Source organism: Siphateles boraxobius, unplaced genomic scaffold (assembly GCF_051911475.1).
Source record: "Siphateles boraxobius isolate OS27281-9 unplaced genomic scaffold, OSU_SipBor_1 41, whole genome shotgun sequence".
NCBI lineage: Eukaryota > Metazoa > Chordata > Actinopteri > Cypriniformes > Leuciscidae > Siphateles > Siphateles boraxobius.
Genome location: NW_027509042.1, coordinates 12,997,912 through 13,022,222, shown reverse-complemented (window position 1 = coordinate 13,022,222; position 24,311 = coordinate 12,997,912). Strand labels below are relative to the sequence as shown.

At 42.9% G+C, this 24,311-nt stretch overlaps 1 protein-coding gene across 1 annotated transcript in view; it reads left to right on the top strand.

Annotated features, from left to right (window-relative positions):
- Positions 1–24,311, top strand: part of LOC143706526 (uncharacterized) — a 346,835-nt gene that overhangs the window by 305,915 nt on the left and 16,609 nt on the right. The gene's annotated exons all lie outside the window — the stretch shown is intronic.

Here is a 24,311-nt window from a genome sequence, read left to right as displayed (position 1 = left end):
GAAGGCGACTTGCTGGTTGAAGGCGACTCGCTGGTTGAAGGCGACTCGCTGGTTGAAGGCGACTCGCTGGTTGAAGGCGACTCGCTGGTTGAAGGCGACTCGCTGGTTGAAGGCGGCTCGCTGGTGGAAGGCGACTCGCTGGTTGAAGGGGACTCGCTGGTGGAAGGCGGCTCGCTGGTGGAAGGCAGCTCGCTGGTGGAAGGTGACTCGCTGGTTGAAGGCGACTCGCTGGTTGAAGGTGACTCGCTGGTTGAAGGTGGCTCGCTGGTGGAAGGTGACTCGCTGGTTGAAGGTGACTCGCTGGTTGAAGGTGGCTCACTGGTGGAAGGTGACTCGCTGGTTGAAGGTGACTCGCTGGTTGAAGGTGACTCGCTGGTTGAAGGTGACTCGCTGGTTGAAGGTGGCTCACTGGTGGAAGGTGACTCGCTGGTTGAAGGTGACTCGCTGGTTGAAGGCGACTCGCTGGTTGAAGGCGACTCGCTGGTTAAAGGCGGCTCGCTGGTTGAAGGCGACTCGCTGGTTGAAGGCGACTCGCTGGTTGAAGGTGGCTCGCTGGATGAAGGTGGTGGAAGGCGGCTCGCTGGTGGAAGGTGACTCGCTGGTTGAAGGTGACTCGCTGGTTGAAGGTGACTCGCTGGTTGAAGGTGACTCGCTGGTTGAAGGTGGCTCGCTGGTGGAAGGTGACTCGCTGGTGGAAGGTGACTCGCTGGTGGAAGGTGACTCGCTGGTTGAAGGTGACTCGCTGGTTGAAGGTGACTCGCTGGTGGAAGACATTTACATTTACAAAAAAATAGAAAGAAGAAAAAACCCTCAGTGAGCGTTATAATTAAACAACAGAGGAGGGGAGAGAGAGAGGGAGGGGGGGGGAGAGAGAGGGAGGGGGGGGGAGAGAGGGAGGGGGTTTAAATCACTTGGGTGCAAATGACATCACGCATATTTAACGGAATTTAACGGCATTTAACTGTAGCCTACTGTATGGTCTTGGGGCCTAATGTTGAAAAAAGGCGGAAAGTCATTGTTTGTGTGTGGAAAAGGGCGTTCGACAACCTTTTAACCATTTAATTTGTTTCATTTGAGAAAACGGATGTTATTTATGTTTAGTTGTTATAGCTGAGAAAAAAAACCTGTTCAAACTGTGTCCTAAAATAATGTATTATTTACTCCGGTCTTATTTTGAAATGTCATAACCTATTTATAGCTAGTTTTACATCATTTACATAGCCTATCTGTTTAAATGTAATTAAATGTAGTCTTTAAGGTAATTAAAATAATCTGATAGTGATAAGTAGATACTTTACCTCAGGAAAACTCAGTCGTCCGTGGTGATCCAGTCAGAAGAGATGTCCGCTGGGCGAAGGGCACTGACTGCAGCTCTGCTGCAGCTTTATATATGCCCTCTGCATTCTTTCGCGGGCTTGCCACGCGAGTGATAATTTATGAACTATGTAATTTTATAAACTTTTTATATTTTTTTAATTTCAAAAAAATGTTTTGTATAGCCTACATCTAAAATACATTTCGTTATTGTACCCCGGCATTATGACTAAATAAAATAAAATAAAAGTGCAGTGTTTTTAACAGAGCGCCGAGTGAATTTAGAAATGTAAAAAATAAAAATACAATAGCCTGTCTGTATGTTGGCATATATTTTAAATAGCCTACACACTCAGGATGTCCGTGTCTTTTTGACACCATGGGAAATGAATGGAGAAGACTATAAAAACGATAACTTGTCATAGAAATCACAGAAACATGGACAATGGCGTTGCAACACTATAAATGCACAATTTAAAAATAATTTTGTTTTTTTTTACAAACATTTATTTCACGTTAATGTTTGTTCACTCATTGCATTTTTACGATGTGGTACGTTTGTTGTTAAACATTTACACAACACAAGGAAGCTTGATTTCAATCTTTTAATTAAATTGAAAAAAAGTATAGCACAAATAAATAGGCTAACAATAGCAAAAGAAAAGTTTTGGATAGGTCTAGTAGCCTATTCAGAAATACAGAATATAAATAAAGTAGCAGAATCAACTGTAAAATAACAATGGGCAACTTTCTTTATTAAAAAATGGTAACACTATAATAAGGTTTAATTTTGTTAGCATTAGTTGAACCAAAAATTTTATAAGACATTTTTAAGAAAGTTGTATCTGTTAACATTAGTCAATGCACTGTGAACTAACATGAACGCACATATTTTATAATAACAATAACAAAGGCTATTGCTCTCTGTTAGTTAATGCATTAACAAATGAGACCGTATTGTAAAGTGTTATCAAAAAATCTATTGCCTAACAAAAAAAAAAAAAAAAAAAACCTAAATAAGTCATTGGATAACATTGGGCTGCATATAAAGAAACTAAATGCATGTGCCATGGATCAATAAAATGGAATCGCCTCTGCACCGACAATAAGGAAATTATTTCAATCAAACCATATCCATAAAGACCTATTGACATTTATTTTGTTTCTTACAGTGGATTATGAAAAGGCAAGATATAAAGCCAAAATGGCAGAAACAAATCTAATTGTAGCCAGTGAACCTGAAGAATTAGATCGCAGTCAGCGGTCAAGACAGTAAGTGTTGTTCTATTGCTTTTACTGTCTAGTACATTTATGCAAATTAGGTTAAATATTAAACATAAATTATAGTGCTGGTGCATTCTAAGTTATAAATGTTGTGAACAAGATCCTGAAAGCAAACTATTACTATATCTAAAATAGTATGAGCCAGTTATTTAGTATGAGCCAGCTGTTTATGTGTGTTAAAATGCATTCTTGGATTGTTTTTCCTCATTTTGTGCAGACCTACCAAACGCTACATTGATCTCAATGATCACATCCCAGGAAAACGCTCACTGTCTAAGGTTTTTCTCCAAAAGCAGGGATGCGCTGCCCCACGTCTGGCCCCGCTGCCCTCTTTATGCTGTCACCCCTGTCTCGCTCCTGCCCCAGGTGTTGGAACGAATCAGGGAAAACGGATGCTCAGTGCTGCTTGTGGCTCAGCTCTGGACGAACTAGGCTTGGTTCCCAGTCCTGATGCAGCTGACCAGCACTGCCCCGTGGCCAATACCGAAGAGGAAAGACCTCCTCTCTCAGGCCAAGGGCTCGATCTGGCATCCTCGCCCGGAGCTATGGTCCCTGCACGCATGGGCCATCAACTGATACCCGCTAGCCTCCCGGAGGGAGTGTTAAACAGGAGCACACAGGCTAGACCCCTGTCTACTAGACGCCTCTATTCCTCAAAATGGTCTGTGTTCTCTGGCTGGTGTCAAGCTCAGGGCTTTTCACCCCTAGACTGCGGGGTTACGGAAGTTCTTTCCTTCCCTCAAAAGCTACTGGATAAGGGCAGAACCCCATCCATGCTCAAAGTTTACTTCGCGGCCATAGCAGCGTTTACTAAACCGGCGTCTGGCCAGCCACTGTGGAGAAATGATCTGATCGTACGATTCCTCAAAGGAGCTAGGAGGCCGAACCCTCCCAGACCTCCTTCAGTCCCCGTGTGGGACCTTTCTACGGTTCTGGAAGCCATGAAAGGTGCCCCATACGAGCCAATCCATTTGTCAGACATGAAACATTTGTTTTTCAAAACGGTGTTTCTTGTGGCTCTCGCTTCGGTGAAGCGCATTGGGGATTTACAAGCTCGGTGAGCGCGACATGTATGGAATTCAGTCCTAATGACTCGAAGGTCATACTCAAACCAAGGCACGGGCACCTCAACACACCGTTTAGGACCCAAGTGATTTCCCTGTCTGCCCTTCCGGTTCATGATGAGGAGGAGGATACGAGTCTCCTATGCCCTGTCAGGACGCTGATAACTTATCGTCGCTGTCGGGCGGAAACCTCGTATGTCCAAATTTGGTCAATTTCATATATTTTCACAAATCGATGCTATTGGTCAGTCTCCACGTGGGTCTGTTATTTTTACAAATTATTAACCAATCGAAAGTGTTGAAAATAGCTTGTGAGCAAACCACTTAACTCCATCGGACACTTCAACTGTCTGAGAAACCTCGTAACTCCACCCCTTCTTCACTTGGCGCTGCCGCGCTGGGAGCTTCGCGGCATTTTTTCTCCTCAAGATTGGAAGTCGCAATCCTCGTTGAGCAACACGTCCTCTGAGGTAAATGTCCTTATTCATGATTTAGCTATATAAATTATATAATAACAGTTTATATATTATATATAACAGTTTTGTCTCGATCGAAGTAATGGTAGTGCTAGTTTAGTGTAATGTATCATTTCTGAGGATGCTATATTTTTCTTTCTGCAATGTCTTGCATTGGACGGTAAGTTAGCTAAGTTAACTTATAATGTTGATTGAAATCTTCCATGGTTATGTTTCTGAAGAAGAAATTTAATTTAAACAGCAAAAATTGCCTGTCATTGACTTAGTTAGCCGCTATGTAACGTTATTGGTTTTGTCATCATGTTAGGTGAGATAGGCAGCTAACGTGATTTTCATGGGGCTTAAAGAGTGCCTAGTTTTGGCACTCATCTGAGGAACAACATAATAATTTAATGTACTATGTCAGTATTGTAGCTTACAATGTCAAGGCATTCCGTCATGTTCAACAAGTAGCTACCTTTTACGTCATGTTCATCACTTTAAGCAAGCTAGCTGGCTTCTTGCCTTGTTATCATACGTAAACATGCCGTATAACTTAGTGAAACGATCATTTGACCTTTATTTATTTTATTTTTTGCAGCAACCATGTCTGTGTCCTTAAAGGAACTCTGTCAGATGGTCAATGGTGCATGCTGGTAGAGTGAATGGTGCAATGGTGCATGCTGGTAGAGTGAATTTCTGAGAGATAATCATGATTTCACATGCCAAAATGAATGAGTTTTAATGCAGATGTTTTTCACAAAAATAGAAATAAATAAAAAATCACACTAATTGTACGATGTGTTTGAAAAGATTTCTCTGGTGGTCTGGAGGAAGAGGAGGCCTTACTGCTACCTCCAGAGCAGGTGCAGTTTGACACGGGTAGGTTTAATGCTTTTCTACATTTTGCTTTTCTGCTTTCTGCTATTCTACATGGATTTCACAACAGTAAATAAAAAAATGACTCTAATTGTACCATGTGTTTGAAAAGATTTCTCTGGTGGTCTGGAGGAAGAGGAGGCCTCACTGCTGGCTCCAGAGCAGGTGCAGTTTGACACGGGTAGGTTTGATGCTTTTCTACATTTTCTCATTAAATTGGATAAGGTCCTTCAACTATAGCCCTCACTGTTGACAGTTTATAAAGATGTAACTCATTCATGCACGTTTGGTTTGTGTGTGTATTTTGAAGTTTTCCATGGTGGAGGCGATGAGGACTACGATGCAGAGCATTCATGCTCAGATGCTGAGGAAGACGCAGCTCCAAGGAAAAGACTGAGAGCTGAGAACACCTTGAAGAAAGTCATCAACAAGAAAAGAGGAATGGTTGGAAAGTCATACATTGGAAAACAGAAGCAGAAAGAAACAATGAGGGAGCCACGGGCTATGGGGCCTATATGTTCATCAGCAGCATGTACCAGGTCAGGTAAACATCACAGCAGTGCAATCGGCGAGCCTGAGAGGAATACGATTTTCAATGACTTTTGGCAACATGTGACCTGGGAGGAGAAGAGAGTGTATGTGCGTGGTCTAATTGATGTAGTCCCAGTGCAAAGGAGAAGGGGGGATGAAAATTCCCGAAGAGAAAATTCGCTGTTGTTTTTTTTACGGGTCAGCGGGCAGAGAAGACACGTCTGCAAAAGTATGTTTTTGTCTACCCTCGGAATAGGCGAGTGGTCTGCTCTTAACTGGGCAAAGGAGGGACACACGCAAGCAGAGACAGAGGGACAAACACACAGCAATGCACGTCGTTCAGTGGCAGGCCATGAATTAATTTGCAGTTTTTTGCACAACCTCCCAAAGGTGCTCTCACACAATTGCAGATCCACAACATCAAAACAGTATCTGGAACCTGTGTTTCAATCGATGGCTGATCTGTATGCAGTGCATTGTCGTGCTGCTGCAGAGAAGAATGTAACACCTTTGTCAAGGCAAGTGTTCACAAATGAGTTCAAGCGTCTCAACCTAGGCCTTTACCACCCAAAAAAGGACCAAGGCAATATCTGTTGTGCTTTCAAGACCAGCAACTTACCTGATGACGAGTGGAAGCACCATCTCCTTCAAAAAGAAGAGGCCCGCGCCGAAATGTTATCCGACAAAAGCAAGGCCAGTGCTGAAAGTTTGAAGGAGTCCTTTGAAGAACAACTTGAAGACTGGAAGTTGGACATTGTAAGAATGTCAGGCATCACAACAGACAATGCCACAAATAACAAAAAAAGCCTTTGAGGACTACACCTGGATTGCTTGTTTTGGACACAATCTCCACCTTGCGGTAAATAAGGCAATAGACATAAACAGGGTGTCCGCAGCGCTGTCAAGGCTTTGAAAAACTATTTCTGCCTTCACAAGTTCACCAAAACTTTCACGCCAGCTGGCCAAAAAACAGGAAGATCTATCCTCTCCAGACCACAAACTCATTCATGATGAACCCACTTGCTGGAATTCTTCATACGATATGGTGGAACGTTTCTTGGAGCAGCAGCAAGTTGTCTGTGCAGTCCTGGCTGAAGACAGGAAAAAATTGTATCTGATGCCAAAAGACTCAATCATTACAGTTTTAGAAACTGTTAGAGCAGTTCCCTTTTGTGGGAACTTGCACTGCGTCGTTGAAAACGACTCTTTGGGGACGCTCCCTTAGCATGCACCTCTGAAGTATGAATGAAACTAATCCAATCCTGATTGGTGTTGCGTCATGACATAACATGTGACGGCACATAAAAGTGACGCTGGCACACACACACACATTAGCTTTCGCTCTTCAGCAAGCGCTCTCTGTGAAACTGTCTGTCTTATTTGGTGTTGTTGTCTAAGCAAAGCTCTATATTATGGCGACTGAACAATACATTACGTGTGTGCACCCCTGCCCTAGATATCTCACGGGTGAGGACACGCATCAGTTGTGTGTGTATTGTTTAGGGGCGCAGCACGCACAGGCAGCTCTCGAGGGGGTGATGAGTGCCCGGTGCTCGAGTATTCTGTTTCTGAGAAAGTAGATGTGCTCAGCATCGGGAGCGAGCACCATGAGTCATACTCGCCGGCTCATGTTTCTGCTTATGTAGAGCTCGTGGAGGTTGTGACGCGTGCTGTGGCCAGACTCAAAAAAAAAAAAAAATATATATATATATATATATATAAAAAATATAATATATATATATATATATATATATATATATATATATATATATATATATATATATATATATACAGGTCCTTCTCAAAAAATTAGCATATTGTGATATAGTTCATTATTTTCCATAATGTAATGATAAAAAATAAACTTTCACATATTTTAGATTCATTGCACACCAACTGAAATATTTCAGGTCTTTTATGGTTTTAATACTGATGATTTTGGCATACAGCTCATGAAAACCCAAAATTCCTATCTCAAAAAATTAGCATATCATGAAAAGGGTCTCTAAACGAGCTATTAACCTAATCATCTGAATCAACTAATTAACTCTAAACACCTGAAAAAGATTCCTGAGGCTTTTAAAAACTCCCAGCCTGTTTCATTACTCAAAACCGCAATCATGGGTAAGACTGCCGACCTGACTGCTGTCCAGAAGGCCATCATTGACACCCTCAAGCAAGAGGGTAAGACACAGAAAGAAATTTCTGAACAAATAGGCTGTTCCCAGAGTGCTGTTTCAAGGCACCTCAGTGGGAAGTCTGTGGGAAGGAAAAAGTGTGGCAAAAAACGCTGCACAACGAGAAGAGGTGACCGGACCCTGAGGAAGATTGTGGAGAAGGACCGATTCCAGACCTTGGGGGACCTGCGGAAGCAGTGGACTGAGTCTGGAGTAGAAACATCCAGAGTCACCGTGCACAGGCGTATGCAGGAAATGGGCTACAGGTGCCGCATTCCCCAGGTCAAGCCACTTTTGAACCAGAAACAGCGGCAGAAGCGCCTGACCTGGGCTACAGAGAAGCAGCACTGGTCTGTTGCTCAGTGGTCCAAAGTACTTTTTTCGGATGAAAGCAAATTTTGCATGTCATTCGGAAATCAAGGTGCCAGAGTCTGGAGGAAGACTGGGGAGAAGGAAATGCCAAAATGCCTGAAGTCCAGTGTCAAGTACCCACAGTCAGTGATGGTCTGGGGTGCCATGTCAGCTGCTGGTGTCGGTCCACTGTGTTTTATCAAGGGCAGGGTCAATGCAGCTAGCTATCAGGAGACTTTGGAGCACTTCATGCTTCCATCAGCTGAAAAGCTTTATGGAGATGATTTTTCAGCACGACCTGGCACCTGCTCACAGTGCCAAAACCACTGGTAAATGGTTTAACGAAGTGTCCGGGATACAGCTAGGCCAGGCCATCACTGTAAAGCAATTTCAAAGACTGCTGGGCCTCATGACAGCGGCATCCAACATAATTCTTTTTGGCCTGCTCCACATGAGGTCCCTTCAGTGGTGGCTCAAAGCCAAGGGGTTTTTTCCCCAAGGGGAATCCGTTCCGTATAATAAAGGTTACGCGCAGATGCCTTCGTTCCCTATTAATATGGAAGAAAACTTGGTTCTTGTCCCAAGGGCCAGTATTAGGGCCGTCATGTCGCCGGAAAACTGTTTCGACAAACGCTTCCCTCACTGGCTGGGGCGCGGTCTCGGACGGCCGCTTTGCCAGGGGTCTGTGGCAGGACCATCATCATTCTTTCATAAATTGCCTAGAGATGTTGGCTGTGTTCAGGGCTCTGAGGAGCTTCCTCTCAGACATCAAAGGTCACCACGTCTTTTGATACGTTCGGATAGTACATCAGTGGTAGCTTATCTGAACCGACAAGGGGGACTCAGATCGCGCCCTCTATCCAGATTGGCGCATCAGATCATTTTATGGTCCCGGGGGAAAATATGATCTATAGGAGCAATATATGTCCCGCGGGTTCTGAATAAGGGAGCGGGGAATGGAGACTCAATCCAGAGGTGGTGGAGTTGATATGTCAGAGGTTTGGACCAATGGAAGTGGATCTGTTTGCGTCTCGAGGGACGTCCCACTGTCCACTTTGGTTCTCCCTTACTCATCCAGCCCCGCTGGAGTTGGTTGCCATGGTACAGGCCTGGCCGAGGCTTCGCCTGTACGCTTTTCCCCCGATCGCTCTGCTCCCGGGAGTCCTGGAGAGGGTCCGTCAGGAGGGCATCAGTCTTCTTCTGGTAGCCCTGTTTTGGCCAGCCCGAGTATGGTTTTCAGACTTAATTACACTCCTGATAGCTCCGCCATCGCAGATTCCTCTGAGGAGGGATTTGTTGTCTCAGGCAGAGGGCACTATATTCCATCCTCGTCAGGAGCTGTGGAAATTGTGGGTCTGGCCTCTGAGGGGGCTCAGCATAGACATCATATAGGTAGACGCCCTATCGACCGCTACTGCCTATTGGCACGGACGAGAATTGGAGCCGCCATCTTAAATCGGTCACCCGCTCCGCTCAGTGTAATCTGAATGGCAGGTGAAATGAGCTGTCAGCGCATTAAATTAATCATATCTCACTGAATACTGAACTGATTTTCACGCGTTTTTTTTTGCTGCAAAGGTCATTCATGTAGCTATGATACAGGACACATGGTTCGGCGTATTTTAATATCCATAGTAGGCTTAACAGTAATATAATATTCTGATATAAGATATAAAGTGACCAGACACATTATGTGTGATGAAGGATATAATGTATTTTATAAACCACACACTATAAATATAAGAAAGAAGCAGAAACAGATAGTTGCAGTAAAGTAAGATATTTTAATAAGTTGAAGAAACAATTTATGATTTGTGACACGCACATACACACGACACGAACAGACACACAAACAAACACGAACAGACACACACACACTCTCTCTCTCTCTCTCTCTCTCTCTCTCTCTCTCTCTCTCTCTCTCTCTCTCTCTCTCACACACACACACACACAGAACGCAGCCACCGAATCCACCGAACGCAGCCACCTGTAATAAAAATTGAGAAGAAGATTTTCAACGTGTTTGCATCAGAAATTTTTTAAAATTAATTTCGGACAACATTAAGCCTATACCTTTTTTATTGTATGTGGATGTGGGAGGGGAAAATGTCGAGACTAAAGCCCTATTCGGATTAACTTTACAAGGGCAGATGGAGTAAGTTAATAATGTAATTTTACCACAGGACTTCTGTAATATCAATAGCCAAATCGCTTGTGATAAGATATAGGTTATCAATAACACTAGAAGTTGGAGGGCTAACTCAATTTGCACATCGCTGTCATGCGTGTATTACATTGCTTCCTGATATCTTGTGCGCAAACACAAATAACCGATACAACAGGGCAGTTGAATGCTTATCTGATAACCTAGAAGCTCTTGTAATTATTACTTTAACAGTTAACGTTACCCCACCTCTCCATGCCGGGTGAACACCGGCTGATGCAGTAAGTTAAACAGCATTTCGCAACGATTTCAGTACAGTAATAGCAAATATCCTTGCTCCTTCTCGGTAATCTGGTAATATTCTATTCACAAAATACAACCAATAGTACAGTAATGTTGAGACTTACTTGTGAAAAGCCCTATTTTCGATGGTCCGGCGATTAGAACAGGAAAATGCTACACAATGCTCTGGCATCTTATCTGCTGCCACGCAACGAAACTAGGAGTATGACCGGTTCAAGATGGCGGCCGCATTTCTCGGTGCTCAGCGGCCAATAGGGCATCTAGTCTCTATATGATATCTATGGGGCTCAGTACCTAGATGCTGGTCTATCATCTGGGGTGGTCGAAACCATACTTATCTCTAGGGCTCTGTCTACTAGGAGATTATATGGCCTCAAGTGGAATGTTTTTCCACTTGGTGTAGAGAACATAAGTTAGGCCCAGTTAACTGCCCAATGGATTCAGTTCTGGAGTTTCTTCAAGATCGTTTCTCTGCAAATCTCTCCCCATCCACATGTAGGGTGTACGTGGCTGCCATTGCGGCGTTCCATGCACCACTAAATGTTGGGCCTTTGGGGAGGCACCAACTGGTTATACTATTTCTCCATGATATTTGGAGGATGAGACCGACAGTCAGGTCCAGGGTTCCTTCCTGGGACCTGGCGGTGGTTCTCGAAGGGTTATCCCTGGCTCCCTTCGATACCTCCAGTCGGCTTCGCCTAGGACCTCACGTTTAAGATAGCCTTTCTCTTAGCTATTTCTTTAAAGAGCTTGGGAGATCTCCAAGCCCTGCCATTATCGCCAGCTTGCTTGGGGTTTGCCCCAGGCGGAGTTAAGGCCATCCTGCATCCGAGACCCAGCTATGTGCCTTGAGTGTAATCTAACATGGCTAGGTCCATGGTCCTGCAAATATTTCATCCTCTACCTCATGTGTCGGCAGAAAAGGAGAGCTTCCTTACTCTGCCAGTCAGAGTTCCGAGTATTTACCTTGAGAGGTCCTCTTCTTGGAGGAGGTCGGATCTACTTATATTGTGTTTTGGGTCACCTATTAGGGGCTCCCGGCTATACAAACCATAAGTAGGCCTACAAGGTGCACAATTTGCCTTCACCTTTGGCCGTAAGGGCTCATTCTACTAGAGGCATGGCATCCTCTAGGGCCCTCCTCTCGGGAGTGCCCCTCCAGGAGATCTGTGAGGCAGCCGGTTGGGCTACCCCGCACACTTTTATCAGGTTTATAGTCTGCACCTCCCTAGTACGCCTGGCGCAAGTGTGCTCTCGTCCTAGCTGAGTGCCTGAGATCAGTTTCATTCTAGGGCAGGCCTTTTTCGGTGCGTGGCCTAGTGGGCATTCGTTCCCCAAAGAATCGTTTTCAACGACGCAGTGCGAGTTCCCTCGAAAGGGAACTTCTCGGGTTATGACTATAAACCTTGTTCCCTGAGAAGTAAAAGAGGCACTGCGTCGTCTTGCCACGCCCCTCTATGCCTAGGAGCAGCTTGCTTCATCGCAAGGCTAATGTGTGTGTGTGCCGGCGTCACTTTTATGTGCCATCACATGTTACGTCATGACGCAACACCCATCAGGATTGGATTAGTTTCATTCATACTTCAGAGGCGCATGCTAAGGGAGCATCCCCAAAGAGTCGTTTTTAACGTCGCAGTTTCTCGTTCCCTTCTCAGGGAACAAGGGTTATAGTCATAACCGGAGACGTTCTTGAACCACTCAGTCATTTTACTGATGCACTTAGTGGGGAAAAACATACCACCCTTTCCTCAGTCTTGCCATTACTCTAGAAGATATTTGAGTGTCTCAGTCGTGAACAAAGGGACTCTGCATTAGCCCAAGAGATACACGAGTATCTTAAGCATCGCTATGATGACCTGCAGCTGCAGTTTCTTTTGAACACTGCAACTTACCTTGCATTTAAGAACAGCTTTGTTTCTCTTAAGGATGATGATGAGAAGCAAAGTCTCCTGGATGAGGTGAGGAAAATGGGCAATGAAGAAAGTGCATCTCGGGTGTCTGGAGGAGAGTCAAGTCAAGAAGTCAGGCCATCAAAAAAATCCAAAAATGACCTGAAGCAACAGCTTTCCACCATACGGAGAAAAAAAAGAAGAGAAAGAAAAAGGAGAACCAACATCCTCAAGTCAAGCACATCTTTCTGCAAGTGACGAGTTAAATGGTGAATTCTTGGTGTACGGTCAGATGCCTGAGGTCAGTGCTGAGGATGATCCACTTTCCTGGTGGAAAACAAATATGGGTACACTACCTCAACTATCAGAGTTTGCCAGGAAGTATCTGTGCATTGCTGCATCAAGCTGTTCATCTGAAAGAGTGTTCAGTACTGCAGGGTATATTGTTAGCCCAAGACGCTCAAGGCTGAGTCAGGAACATGTTGGTGTTTCTTTCAGAAAATCTGGAAATGGCAAAGAAAGTAACTTAAGGAATAACTGTAACTGTAGGCCAGTATTGTTTTGGGTGAAACTTTAAGCATAGAGTAAGTGAAACTTGTATCTGGTTAATGAATTACTCAAATGTTTACAATCCTTGGCTTGAAATACTTTAATTATGCCATTTTTTTGTTGTTGTTTTTTTCTAATAATATTTTAGTTTATAAAGTGTTGTTCAGTCATGGCATATTTTGTTTAATTTATAAAAATGTTTAAGTTTATAAATAAGAAGAGTATTTATTCAGTCGTGGCTTACATGGCCATGGTTGTGTTTTTAGTAATTTATTTTCATTTATTACTTGTGGAAAAGACTTGAAACACAATTTTAAATAAGTATAAATAATTGCATTGTTTAACCTCATTAATAAAAATAGTGTGTTGTTCAGTTAGCATGTTTTTGTGTTTTGCTTTGGTACCGAGAACCATGTATTTTTTCTGGTAAATTTAGTCTAAATTAAACTATGGTTTGGTACCGAGAACCGTAGATTTTCACTAGTATCGGTACCGAATTCTGAAATTTTGGTACTGTGACAACACTACTATAACACTCTAAGCAGACAGTCTAATAATACTCTAATTACTGGTTGACATGTAATTGCAAAGTTACTTAATGTTAGCAAAATATCTAAAGTTGAAATAAAGTGTTACTGTAATTTCACCTTGCTCAACGCCTAGTGCGACCACAACTTTAGAATCAATTTATGTGCATATATGTAGTGTTGTGAATCCAGCCAAACACTAGTACGCAATTATAAGAGTGTGCAACCCACTGATCGTGGAACAGGAATGTAATCTGTTGGCATAAAAAAGGGGAGATTACACAACATGCTCACACAGATACAGTGATTCATATGTTTTTGTGTTAGGAACTACAGATAGAGGAAAATCCACGGCAGAAAAATGAGTAGCACTTGCAAAAAAAAAGGAAATGAGTCTGGGTGGGCTCCACATTTAGAGCAACAGAGGAACATTCTTTTGAAATCATCATGATAAGTTTCTACAACTTTTGTTTTTTGATTTTCATGCCGGGTCATGTTCCCATATGTTGTATCATAGTCAGCGAAATAACGATAGTGTGAAGTTTGGCACAGCATAACTTAAAGGCCCCCTGAAATCAAAATTTAAAGCTGCAGTCTGCAAGTGTAGCGGTTGTTCCTCTGCGTTGTGTTAATTTTTAGATTTTGTGAATAAAAGAATTTTCCACACAAAGCTGGTTGCACTGGATGATGAATTTATTAACCGTTCCTGTGTGACAAAACACATAACAGACAGGCACTCTTAACTGCAGCTCTTTTGCCTCTCCTCAAGTGACATTGCAGGAAAGAGAGCTCAGCAGACACACACTGTGTCCACATACACACAATATATGTAATAGCAATATTATAAATAATAATATTATTATTATTATAATCATTCTTCTAATCAATTCACAAATGTTATTGTATATAAATAATTCAAAACAGCATTACAGTGTCTCTTAGATCCAAGTTAACATACCTGTGTGACAAAACGCATAACAGACAGGCACTCTTAACTGCAGCTCTTTCGCCTGTTAACCACAAAATACATGTTTTAAATACACCAGTTAGTTAACTACAGAACACAGTAATTGCAATGTGAACTAGAATATATCTTTAGTATGTGTACCAAACATACACATCTATCTATTTATATCTATACAATTTAATCGAGTCGTTAACCGCTTAGCCATTACATATCTCTCACTCGTGACGCACACACCGCGCCGCCATTTCACGCCAGGCACTATTCACTCATTAACAGCACACAAATAAACTTAATTTAACAAATGAATGACTCGAACTAATAGTCAAATATCATATCTCAATAAACTCTTTCACAATTGATTATTTACACCGGACATGAACATTTGTAACTCAATTTAACATCAAGTGCACGGAGCTCATGCAATCGTACCTCTCCTCAAGTGACATTGCAGGAAAGAGAACGAATCTCCGATTGCACTGCTATTTGAACCTTCCTCCGACGTATGACGTCAGCCGACGTGCATACAGTGATGATTACCCTTAGTAAGAGCATACAAAACGGCTTTCAAAATAAAATGCCCCAAAACAAATAATAAAAACAAATTAAAACAAAATGATTTCTAATCTGGTGTAACAACATATCCCTGCTACACAAGTCTGGCAGATTGAGTGGACTTAAGCAACATTTTGAATGTTTACAACTCTCATGTCCCTCCCCACTATCAACGAATACCCTCCCACCGAGTTCATGCTCGTCAGTGCGTGTACAACAGATTTTCTGTGAACGCGCCCGTCTCATCAGCATCCATCAACAGCATGGAGTATTTGGAGCTAGTCAGATAGCACATACAATAACAGTAGCTTTAATACTGTTCTTACTCTCGTAAGAAAGATAGAGTAGCATTGATTCTTCCAAAAAGCCGAACTTTATCCCTTCATCTTGACATGTTTATCCACCTAATGTTACGTTCACATGGATTTCAGTGCAAACAAAGCTAATGATCCTGCCCAACAAGTGCTAACGTTAGCTATCCATACCAACACATTTGGGAAAACATACTTAGATTACTAACATAACACTAAGAAATAAAGTAACTGGTTGATAAAGCACAATTACCTGTCGAGAAGAAATGTTGCAAGCTCTGCAGCCAGCTTGAACCAAATAAAATCACATAAATCTCTCCACCTTTCAAATGCCGATCCGATGTTGATCCTGGTTTATTTACGGGCTCGGTCGCTTTCTTTCTTTACTTCTTTCTTTCCAGCAGGTGTTCTCTTTTCCTGTGTTGTTTTTGACCTCCTAGCTCTTGAGGTTAACCGAGGAATTGGAATCTTTTCCGCCATCACTCTTCCTTACTGTGCGAACTTCAGGCGTGTGCGTGGTATTGTAACATGCATGAAGGGTAGCGTGTGCACGACCTGTGATTGACAGTCAGATCTCACACCCCCCTGCGCTGATTGAACCTGATGATCCAGGAGTGGTGGATTTTTGCAAAACAAATAACACGCTCCAGGTGGAGTTACTGGACTGCTGACTGCTGTCCAGAAGGCCATCATTGACACCCTCAAGCAGGAGGGTAAGACAAAGAAAGAAATTTCTGAACAAATAGGCTGTTCCCAGAGTGCTGTTTCAAGGCACCTCAGTGGGAAGTCTGTGGGAAGGAAAAAGTGTGGCAAAAAACGCTGCACAACGAGAAGAGGTGACCGGACCCTGAGGAAGATTGTGGAGAAGGACCGATTCCAGACCTTGGGGGACCTGCGGAAGCAGTGGACTGAGTCTGGAGTAGAAACATCCAGAGTCACCGTGCACAGGCGTATGCAGGAAATGGGCTACAGGTGCCGCATTCCCCAGGTCAAGCCACTTTTGAACCAGAAACAGCGGCAGAAGCGCCTGACCTGGGCTACAGAGAAGCAGCACTGGTCTGTTGCTCAGTGGTCCAAAGTACTTTTTTCGGATGAAAGCAAATTTTGCATGTCATTCGGAAATCAAGGGGCCAGAGTCTGGAGGAAGACTGGGGAGAAGGAAATGCCAAAATGCCTGAAGTCCAGTGTCAAGTACCCACAGTCAGTGATGGTCTGGGGTGCCATGTCAGCTGCTGGTGTCGGTCCACTGTGTTTTATCAAGGGCAGGGTCAATGCAGCTAGCTATCAGGAGACTTTGGAGCACTTCATGCTTCCATCTGCTGAAAAGCTTTATGGAGATGATTTTTCAGCACGACCTGGCACCTGCTCACAGTGCCAAAACCACTGGTAAATGGTTTAACGAAGTGTCCGGGATAAAGCTAGGCCAGGCCATCACTGTAAAGCAATTTCAAAGACTGCTGGGCCTCATGACAGCGGCATCCAACATAATTCTTTTTGGCCTGCTCCACATGAGGTCCCTTCAGTGGTGGCTCAAAGCCAAGGGGTTTTTTCCCCAAGGGGAATCCGTTCCGTATAATAAAGGTTACGCGCAGATGCCTTCGTTCCCTATTAATATGGAAGAAAACTTGGTTCTTGTCCCAAGGGCCAGTATTAGGGCCGTCATGTCGCCGGAAAACTGTTTCGACAAACGCTTCCCTCACTGGCTGGGGCGCGGTCTCGGACGGACGCTTTGCCAGGGGTCTGTGGCAGGACCATCATCATTCTTTCATAAATTGCCTAGAGATGTTGGCTGTGTTCAGGGCTCTGAGGAGCTTCCTCTCAGACATCAAAGGTCACCACGTCTTTTGATACGTTCGGATAGTACATCAGTGGTAGCTTATCTGAACCGACAAGGGGGACTCAGATCGCGCCCTCTATCCAGATTGGCGCATTAGATCATTTTATGGTCCCGGGGGAAAATATGATCTATAGGAGCAATATATGTCCCGCGGGTTCTGAATCAGGGAGCAGACATCCTGTCGAGGCAGGGGCTGAGGCCCGGGGAATGGAGACTCAATCCAGAGGTGGTGGAGTTGATATGTCAGAGGTTTGGACCAATGGAAGTGGATCTGTTTGCGTCTCGAGGGACGTCCCACTGTCCACTTTGGTTCTCCCTTACTCATCCAGCCCCGCTGGAGTTGGTTGCCATGGTACAGGCCTGGCCGAGGCTTCGCCTGTACGCTTTTCCCTCGATCGCTCTGCTCCCGGGAGTCCTGGAGAGGGTCCGTCAGGAGGGCATCAGTCTTCTTCTGGTAGCCCTGTTTTGGCCAGCCCGAGTATGGTTTTCAGACTTAATTACACTCCTGATAGCTCCGCCATCGCAGATTCCTCTGAGGAGGGATTTGTTGTCTCAGGCAGAGGGCACTATATTCCATCCTCGTCAGGAGCTGTGGAAATTGTGGGTCTGGCCTCTGAGGGGGCTCAGTACCTAGATGCTGGTCTATCATCTGGGGTGGTCGAAACCATACTTATCTCTAGGGCTCTGTCTACTAGGAGATTATATGGCCTCAAGTGGAATGTTTTTCCACTTGGTGTAGAGAACATAAGTTAGGCCCAGTTAACTGCCCAATGGATTCAGTTCTGGAGTTTCTTCAAGATCGTTTCTCTGCAAATCTCTCCCCATCCACATGTAGGGTGTACGTGGCTGCCATTGCGGCGTTCCATGCACCACTAAATGTTGGGCCTTTGGGGAGGCACCAACTGGTTACACTATTTCTCCATGATATTTGGAGGATGAGACCGAAAGTCAGGTCCAGGGTTCCTTCCTGGGACCTGGCGGTGGTTCTCGAAGGGTTATCCCTGGCTCCCTTCGAATACCTCCAGTCGGCTTCGCCTAGGACCTCACGTTTAAGATAGCCTTTCTCTTAGCTATTTCTTTAAAGAGCTTGGGAGATCTCCAAGCCCTGGCATTATCGCCAGCTTGCTTGGGGTTTGCCCCAGGCGGAGTTAAGGCCATCCTGCATCCGAGACCCAGCTATGTGCCTTGAGTGTAATCTAACATGGCTAGGTCCATGGTCCTGCAAATATTTCATCCTCTACCTCATGTGTCGGCAGAAAAGGAGAGCTTCCTTACTCTGCCAGTCAGAGTTCCGAGTATTTACCTTGAGAGGTCCTCTTCTTGGAGGAGGTCGGATCTACTTATATTGTGTTTTGGGTCACCTATTAGGGGCTCCCGGCTATACAAACCATAAGTAGGCCTACAAGGTGCACAATTTGCCTTCACCTTTGGCCGTAAGGGCTCATTCTACTAGAGGCATGGAATCCTCTAGGGCCCTCCTCTCGGGAGTGCCCCTCCAGGAGATCTGTGAGGCAGCCGGTTGGGCTACCCCGCACACTTTTATCAGGTTTATAGTCTGCACCTCCCTAGTACGCCTGGCGCAAGTGTGCTCTCGTCCTAGCTGAGTGCCTGAGATCAGTTTCAATCTAGGGCAGGCCTTTTTCGGTGCGTGGCCTAGTGGGCATTCGTTCCCCAAAGAATCGTTTTCAACGACGCAGTGCGAGTTCCCTCGAAAGGGAACTTCTCGGGTTATGACTATAAACCTTGTTCCCTGAGAAGTAAAAGAGACACTGCGTCGTCTTGCCACGCCCCTCTATGCCTAGGAGCAGCTTGCTTCATCACAAGGCTAATGTGTGTGTGTGCCTGCGTCACTTTTATGTGCCATCACATGTTACGTCATGACGCAACACCCATCAGGATTGGATTAGTTTCATTCATACTTCAGAGGCGCATGCTAAGGGAGCATCCCCAAAGAGTCGTTTTTAACGTCGCAGTTTCTCGTTCCCTTCTCAGGGAACAAGGGTTATAGTCGTAACCGGAGACGTTCTTGAACCACTCAGTCATTTTACTGATGCACTTAGTGGGGAAAAACATACCACCCTTTCCTCAGTCTTGCCATTACTCTAGAAGATATTTGAGTGTCTCAGTCGTGAACAAAGTGACTCTGCATTAGCCCAAGAGATACACGAGTATCTTAAGCATCGCTATGATGACCTGCAGCTGCAGTTTCTTTTGAACACTGCAACTTACCTTGCATTTAAGAACAGCTTTGTTTCTCTTAAGGATGATGATGAGAAGCAAAGTCTCCTGGATGAGGTGAGGAAAATGGGCAATGAAGAAAGTGCATCTCGGGTGTCTGGAGGAGAGTCAAGTCAAGAAGTCAGGCCATCAAAAAAATCCAAAAATGACCTGAAGCAACAGCTTTCCACCATACGGAGAAAAAAAAGAAGAGAAAGAAAAAGGAGAACCAACATCCTCAAGTCAAGCACATCTTTCTGCAAGTGACGAGTTAAATGGTGAATTCTTGGTGTACGGTCAGATGCCTGAGGTCAGTGCTGAGGATGATCCACTTTCCTGGTGGAAAACAAATATGGGTACACTACCTCAACTATCAGAGTTTGCCAGGAAGTATCTGTGCATTGCTGCATCAAGCTGTTCATCTGAAAGAGTGTTCAGTACTGCAGGGTATATTGTTAGCCCAAGACGCTCAAGGCTGAGTCAGGAACATGTTGGTGTTTCTTTCAGAAAATCTGGAAATGGCAAAGAAAGTAACTTAAGGAATAACTGTAACTGTAGGCCAGTATTGTTTTGGGTGAAACTTTAAGCATAGAGTAAGTGAAACTTGTATCTGGTTAATTAATTACTCAAATGTTTACAATCCTTGGCTTGAAATACTTTAATTATGCCATTTTTTTGTTGTTGTTTTTTTTCTAATAATATTTTAGTTTATAAAGTGTTGTTCAGTCATGGCATATTTTGTTTAATTTATAAAAATGTTTAAGTTTATAAATAAGAAGAGTATTTATTCAGTCGTGGCTTACATGGCCATGGTTGTGTTTTTAGTAATTTATTTTCATTTATTACTTGTGGAAAAGACTTGAAACACAATTTTAAATAAGTATAAATAATTGCATTGTTTAACCTCATTAATAAAAATAGTGTGTTGTTCAGTTAGCATGTTTTTGTGTTTTGCTTTGGTACCGAGAACCATGTATTTGTTCTGGTAAATTTAGTCTAAATTAAACTTTGGTTTGGTACCGAGAACCGTAGATTTTCACTAGTATCGGTACCGAATTCTGAAATTTTGGTACCGTGACAACACTACTATAACACTCTAAGCAGACAGTCTAATAATACTCTAATTACTGGTTGACATGTAATTGCAAAGTTACTTAATGTTAGCAAAATATCTAAAGTTGAAATAAAGTGTTACTGTAATTTCACCTTGCTCAACGCCTAGTGCGACCACAACTTTAGAATCAATTTATGTGCATATATGTAGTGTTGTGAATCCAGCCAAACACTAGTACGCAATTATAAGAGTGTGCAACCCACTGATCGTGGAACAGGAATGTAATCTGTTGGCATAAAAAAGGGGAGATTACACAACATGCTCACACAGATACAGTGATTCATATGTTTTTGTGTTAGGAACTACAGATAGAGGAAAATCCACGGCAGAAAAGTGAGTAGCACTTGCAAAAAAAAAGGAAATGAGTCTGGGTGGGCTCCACATTTAGAGCAACAGAGGAACATTCTTTTGAAATCATCATGATAAGTTTCTACAACTTTTGTTTTTTGATTTTCATGCCGGGTCATGTTCCCATATGTTGTATCATAGTCAGCGAAATAACGATAGTGTGAAGTTTGGCACAGCATAACTTAAAGGCCCCCTGAAATCAAAATTTAAAGCTGCAGTCTGCAAGTCTGGCAGATTGAGTGGACTTAAGCAACATTTTGAATGTTTACAACTCTCATGTCCCTCCCCACTATCAACGAATACCCTCCCACCGAGTTCATGCTCGTCAGTGCGTGTACAACAGATTTTCTGTGAACGCGCCCGTCTCATCAGCATCCATCAACAGCATGGAGTATTTGGAGCTAGTCAGATAGCACATACAATAACAGTAGCTTTAATACTGTTCTTACTCTCGTAAGAAAGATAGAGTAGCATTGATTCTTCCAAAAAGCCGAACTTTATCCCTTCATCTTGACATGTTTATCCACCTAATGTTACGTTCACATGGATTTCAGTGCAAACAAAGCTAATGATCCTGCCCAACAAGTGCTAACGTTAGCTATCCATACCAACACATTTGGGAAAACATACTTAGATTACTAACATAACACTAAGAAATAAAGTAACTGGTTGATAAAGCACAATTACCTGTCGAGAAGAAATGTTGCAAGCTCTGCAGCCAGCTTGAACCAAATAAAATCACATAAATCTCTCCACCTTTCAAATGCCGATCCGATGTTGATCCTGGTTTATTTACGGGCTCGGTCGCTTTCTATCTTTACTTCTTTCTTTCCAGCAGGTGTTCTCTTTTCCTGTGTTGTTTTTGACCTCCTAGCTCTTGAGGTTAACCGAGGAATTGGAATCTTTTCCGCCATCCCTCTTCCTTACTGCGCGAACTTCAGGCGTGTGCGTGGTATTGTAACATGCATGAAGGGTAGCGTGTGCACGACCTGTGATTGACAGTCAGATCTCACACCCCCCTGCGCTGATTGAACCTGATGATCCAGGAGTGGTGGATTTTTGCAAAACAAATAACACGCTCCAGTTGGAGTTAGAACTATGTAACTATGTATGTTTTTTTTTTTTTTTCTAAAACTGCTTTATTTATGTTGTTCTGTCGGATTATAGTGTCGATTTCACTGAATATGATCAAAAAAATGTTGGCGACGGCAGCTTTAAGTCTTATTATGAATATGTTAGCCTTAAGTTTATGAATAAGCTGGTGTGTTACAGAACAATGACAAAATTTGCATTTAGGATATATAAGCATTCAAAACTTAGTCTCTCTCTCACTTCCGCTAAAATGGATCATGGATTTTTATGACATAACCACGGATTCAGCTTCTCATCACATCTTCTGTCCAATCAAATGCTCTCTAGAATCCCGCTCCCTATGCTATAAATACCACTTGGCCAAAGAGACCGTTGACATGTCACGGAGCAAAATGGGTTGGAGATGCGTGTTTGGTAGCTCAAACACTCGAGTTTTATTTTCCAACTGTACTTTAGTTACGAATGAAATTGCTAGAACTTATTCACACCTCTTCTATTGAATCTATATGTGGGTAGAATTGTTGCATTATTCCAAATAAATAGATTACGATTCACAAATAAATGTAAAGAGTTTCACAAAAAAATATAAAACTCACAAATAAATAAAATTAGCTTTGCAAATAAAAATATATATTTACAAATGTGTTTTATGCCACAAACACAACTCGGCCTGGTATTTATTTGTGAACCGCTTGAAGGACATCTCAATTCTCTAATTGCACCGCGACGAGTCGAGGATCAAGGAGTGAGGATGCTTCCTGAGGAGTCATGAGCGAGGATACACAGGTGTATCCCATGCGGAAGTGTTTTATGGACTAAACGTGACGCACGTATCAACTCTCCTCCCCCTTCACATCGATCACAATCATTTGAATTTATACTTTACCTCTGCAGTTTAAATAAACCACACATCTCACATATTTCAACAGGGTATCTTGCTTTATTATTATTCATTATGAATTTATTAATTAACCAAACTAAATGGCGTAAGGGCAGATCCTTTGAGCGCTGCTGATTACGCTGTGAAGTGACGCTCGAGTGATCAAGTATTCCAATGTATAAAAAAGCTTTAATTTGATTCCTCCGTCCTCATTTTCTTTCCTTGCGTCCTTCCCTCACATCCTGCAGGGGGTGGAGCTGAGACGCGAGGAAAGGAAGCGAGGAAAGGAAACGAGGATGCACAAATAAGAATTGAGAAGCACCCCTTGCCAAGTCCAGTACAAATCCCCGGATGTGTTCTTGATCCACCCCTTTTTCCGAGGATGCATCGAGAGGTGACTTGTGTACGGTGGCCGAGAGAGCTCAACGTGCTGCAACTGAAGAAAACCATGCAAATAGTAAAAAACGCATGCAAATAGAAAAAAAAAAAACGCATGCAAATTAAAACAACATCTTCATCAGTTTCACAACACGCGTGTGCTCCAAATACTCACAACACAACCAAATACAGAAACGCGCTGCAAAAGTTCACAACACAACCAAATACAGAAACGCTGCAAATAACACAGACCACAACGGAAATGTTTCCGGGGGAACCAAATAAGTGACGAACCAGAAAAGAAAACCCGTGTTATATCAAAATACTACTGTTATTGTGTCACGAAATGTAATTTTAATAGTGTTTCAGGCGAGAATGTAGTTGTTTAAAGCTCAAATCTGTGGTTTATTTATAAAGATAGCGCCTATTTGAAAAACGTATCTGACGTTTTCGGAGTGAGATCAAGGCGATCACCGGGAGTTCGGCGCTCATTAACCCCGACTGGAACAGCTTTTCCTCGGCTAGTCCGTTTGATGTCTGCCGCTGGCACTGATTTCTCTAGTCTGGTTCAACATGAGATATAATTTGTCTTGTGTATATGTCGATCTTTGGTGTCATTAATCTATAGTTTGTTCCATGGCAAATCGTTTTGGCTGAGGGCAAAGTAAAGTTTCATTACTTTATATTAGGCTATTTAACTTTGTAGCCTATTAGAGAGCTTACTTATGTTTGACTGAATCGTTTGCATTATTTCTCATTGAATAGCTTCTTATTAGGCTAACTTACGTATACTTTTATACTGGATATTATTGATCATTAAGTATTTTATATATATATATATAATAATATATTATTTTACAATACATTCTCTTCACTGTATGTAGCCTACTGTTGTACATGTATAATAAAATAAAATAAAATGACACAACCCTGTCTCTGTTTGTTAAATGTCAGTTTTAATGATCAATAATGTTACAAATTTTTAAAATGAAAACGTACTCGGTTACTAACGTAACCTCGGTTCTCTCTAGAGAGGGAACGAGTACTGCGTAATATCTTACGCTATGGGGAAAACCTCTTTTCCACGAGATATTGAAGCCAAAAATTATCCTTTAATTTTGATTAATG